General features: G+C 47.1%; 1 non-coding gene across 1 annotated transcript; it reads right to left on the bottom strand.

Annotated features, from left to right (window-relative positions):
* Positions 1–2,708: 2,708 nt before the first annotated feature.
* On the bottom strand, positions 2,709–2,781 carry trnak-cuu (transfer RNA lysine (anticodon CUU)). The gene has a single exon. It is a non-coding gene; the product is annotated as a tRNA-Lys (tRNA).
* Between the last annotated feature and the right edge of the window lie 1,295 nt (positions 2,782–4,076).

Here is a 4,076-nt window from a genome sequence, read left to right as displayed (position 1 = left end):
CACCCTCTGGGTGATGAAATGTCCCCTCATATCTCCTCTAAACCTCCCCCAATTACTTTAATTCTACGCCCCCTGGTTGTTGACCCCTCTGCCAAGGGAAACAGGACCTTCCAATCCATTCTATCTCGGCCCCTCAATTTTATACACCTCAATCAGGTCTCCGCTCAGACACCTCTGTTGCAAAGAAAACAGATTCAGCATCTCCAAACTATCCTCATAGCCAAAATTCTCCAGTCCAGGCAACATTCTAGAAAATCTCCTCTGCACCCTTTCCTGTGAAATCACATCTTTCCTGTAATGTGGTGACCAGAACTGCACGCAGTACTCCAGCTGTGGTGTAGCCAGTGTTTTGTACAGTTCAAGCATAACCTCCTTGCTCTTGTATTCCATGCCTTGACTAATATAGGCAAGTATTCCATATGACTTCTTAACCACATTAACTGCCTTCAGGGATCTGCAGACCTGCACTCCAAGGTCCCTTTATTCCTCTACACTTTTCAGTGTCGTACCATTGAATGCGTATTCCCTTGCCTTGTTAAACCTCCCCAAATGCATCATCTCACACTTATCCGGATTGAATTCCATTTGCCACAGTTCTGCCCACCTGACCAATACATTGATCATCATCATCATAGGCGGTCCCTCGATCGAGGACGATTTGCTTTGATGAGTTCACAGGGGTTTCGATGAAGGACCCGATGTTCCAGTCCTGAACTCCAATTGAGTGAGTGGAAGATGCCTTTGTGTGGCATGGTTGCCATTGTGCGTTATGCCTTGGTTGTCATTGTGCGTTTTGGCTGCACGAATATATTCCGCAAACATTGCCAGCTGTGCTGTTATCCAGTGAGTTCCCACTCCAATACTTTTCTGAACATTTAGTTCATGGAAAACGATAACAATTTTTTACATGGACCATGGTCCTCCATCCAGTCCACGAGAAATAAATTACGTTATTGTGTTTAAAGGAACTGGTGGAAATTGTCTGACCGATCGTTGTGGCTTTGCTCAGATTCTGAGAGTCAACAGTTTGCGAAGAATTATCGCATGGCCAATGCCAAGCGTGAAAATGTCTCTCAGCATTTCTTCTAGGAATCCGTCAAATTCGCAATGTCCTGCGAGGCGCCTTAATTCGATGACATAGCGCGCCACTTCCTGGCCCTCCGACCGTTGGCACGTGTAGAACCGATACCTCGCCATCAGATCGCTTTCTTTAGGATTTAGATGCTCGCAGACCAGCGTACACATTCTTCATAGGATTTAGTTGTTGGTGTCACCAGAGCTAGAAGATTCTTCATGAGGCCAGAGATTGCTGCCCCACAGACGGTAAGGAGGATCGCCCTTCATTTGGCAGCGTTCTCGTCCCCTTCCAGCTCGTTGGCCACGAAGTATTGGTCGAGTATCTCCACAAAGGCTTCGCAATCGTCCACTTCTCCAGGATACCAACTGTTCCTTGCATTTTTGCGTGGTTGTTCATTGTCTCGTCGCCAATTGATACACTCATAATAAAGGATGAAACTTAGTATTGTGAATAATGAGTAAGTGTGACCTTAGCTCCTTTAATAAGACTCCAGAGTGCAGGTACCTCGTGGGTGGCCTGCTTATATACCATGCTCCAAAGGGATACTGGGATTCCTTGAGACTCCGACAGGTAGGCCCTCTGGTGGTGGTGTGTACAGGTTGTCAAGGGTTAAATACACAACACAAGATGTGTACAGAAATCAACCATCAAAAGCCCTGTCATTAACCACAGGGGTTTCCTGCAATTTTCTGATCGCAAAGCGCTTTCAGTCCTTGTCCTTAAAATTGCAGACGCGGTAATTGGGGAGTTCAATGACTTTAAAAGGAGGACATTGTTGTTTGGTGCCGTTCTGGTCAGAGAAATGTTTGTGAAAGGAACTTTTTGCAGAGAGAGGGATTGAGCATTTCAGCTTGTTACTGAACACTTCTCTCTGGGCACTGAGCTCAGCAGCAATTTCTGACGTGTCGAGGTTATCACATTTCCCTCACACGTGAAAAGTTCCGGGTTCAAGCCTGTGCAGAAACATTATTTCTCAAACAAAAACTTGTCTGCAATAAAATTAAATAAAAGCTGTTTTGGATACATTGTTGCATGAGCAATGCACATTTAAAACCAGTCTCCTCAAATACAGATTGTGTAAAATCAGATCGGGGATAAAACTTCATCAAGGATTAAAGTTTAATGAATTATTAAACTTCACTTATTGAAGTTTTGACTGTCCCTGTCAGCATTTCATTCATTCTGTGAAACAACACTATCGGTTTACACCAGCAGATCGAAGCTGCATTTGAAACCCGCAAACAACTCATTAATTATTCGCTTTTCCCTAGTTCCAGAGCTCAGAGGGTTATTGTCCATCCCTGGGATACAAGCTACCTCAGACCCAGGCCAAAGCTCCCCGTACACCAAGCACAGGCTCAGGAAAACCCCGGGAGAGAGGTTATCCCGGTCACTGGGCCTTCCAGCAACACTGAACAAGCGCCCGGTCTGAAACTTTCCAGAGTAATAACTTGTAACTGGAGCATCTAACAGTAAGGACGGCCGAGCGGTCTGAGGCGCTGCTTTCATTATTTGATTAAATTATCAACTCTCCCTCAGTTCGCATTTTTATCATTGTGCAAAAGAAGATCATGGGTTCATTAATAATATTGACCCGCGAAAGCAACATAAAAGTTTGATGAAAAGTAATCGCCCAACGTGGGGCTCGAACCAACGACCCTAAGATTAAGAGTCTCATGCTCTACCAACTGAGCTAGCAAGGCTTCTCAACATTTACCCTGTCAATCGCCTTCAGAATATTGTCTGTTTCAATGAGATCACCTCTCATTCTTCTAAACTCCAGAGAGTATCGGCATATTCTGCACAATCTCTCACCATAGGACAGTCCTCTCATCCCAGGAATCAATCTGGTGAACCTCTGTTGCACCACCTCCCAGGCAAGTGTATCCTTCCTCAGATAAGGAGACCAAAACTGTGCGCAGTACTCCAGGTGTGGTCTCACCAGGGCCCTGTACAATTGGAGCAAGACTTCCTTACTCTTGTACTGTGGGCTATATATTAGGTACTATGGGCCGAATATCCTGTTTTTCTGCTGATTCTACAGTTGTATAAAAAGTTATTAAAATTCGACAGTCGCTCGGCAAACATATTTGTATTTCCTTCAGTGTGCAACACATGTGGGTGGATTAATGATGATTGAAACAATTATTCATTATTTCGCAGACTTGAATTATTTTTGTCAATTTGCTCTATAAAAATGCTTTCCCTGACCGGGAATCAAACCCAGACCACGGCAGTGAGAGCACCAGACCCTAACCACTAGACTACCAGGGAACACTGCTTGCAGCCTCTGCGATAGCTTTAAATATAGTCAGCTTACAATCACAGCTGAGAATTGTGCGGTGACACGGGGTGTAACTGGATTTGCTGGGAGCAGCGTGGAGGCCCCGACCTGCGTGAGAACACCAGCGGCAGGTCGGGGCCATAAAAGGAGCGGTGAGCGGCGGCCTGGGAGCAGCGTGGTGGTGTACCACGGCAAGGTACAGCGCGAGCTGGTGCAGGAGGGCGACGACAGCGAAGTGTGATGTCATCAAAGTCCAGGTCGGTGATTGGAGCGTGGGCAGGTACAGCAGGAGCAGCGAGAGACTGTGGAGGGATGTGATCGGGGCCCAGGGGCGGTGTGAGTTCAGGACCAGGGGCCCAGGGGCAGCACGGGCCAGCCCACACTGCGATATGTGGGGGCACTGGGTCCGTGCAGCAGAGCTGGTCTCCAGTCGTCTTGGATAACCCTTGCCACTGGACCAAGACCTCGCTCTGTCAAGCCCGTGTGATGGCTGGGGTGCAACGGCCATCACACGTTAAAAAAATCCACGCACAGGTATCTTCCACCCTTCAACATGCAGTTCGGGACCTGGAATATTAGGTCCATCATTGAAACACCTGTGAACTCATCCTTTTTTGGCGAGGAAGCAAGTCATCCTCGCTTCAAGGATGATGATGATGAACTGGATTTGCTGCAGTCCGCGGGCAGCAGGTGACGAAAGCGGGCGTGAGAGGG

This window comes from Pristiophorus japonicus, unplaced genomic scaffold (genome assembly GCF_044704955.1).
Source record: "Pristiophorus japonicus isolate sPriJap1 unplaced genomic scaffold, sPriJap1.hap1 HAP1_SCAFFOLD_596, whole genome shotgun sequence".
NCBI classification, from domain to species: domain Eukaryota; kingdom Metazoa; phylum Chordata; class Chondrichthyes; family Pristiophoridae; genus Pristiophorus; species Pristiophorus japonicus.
Note: the sequence above shows the minus strand (reverse complement) of the source record. Positions and strands in the feature narration are given on the sequence as shown.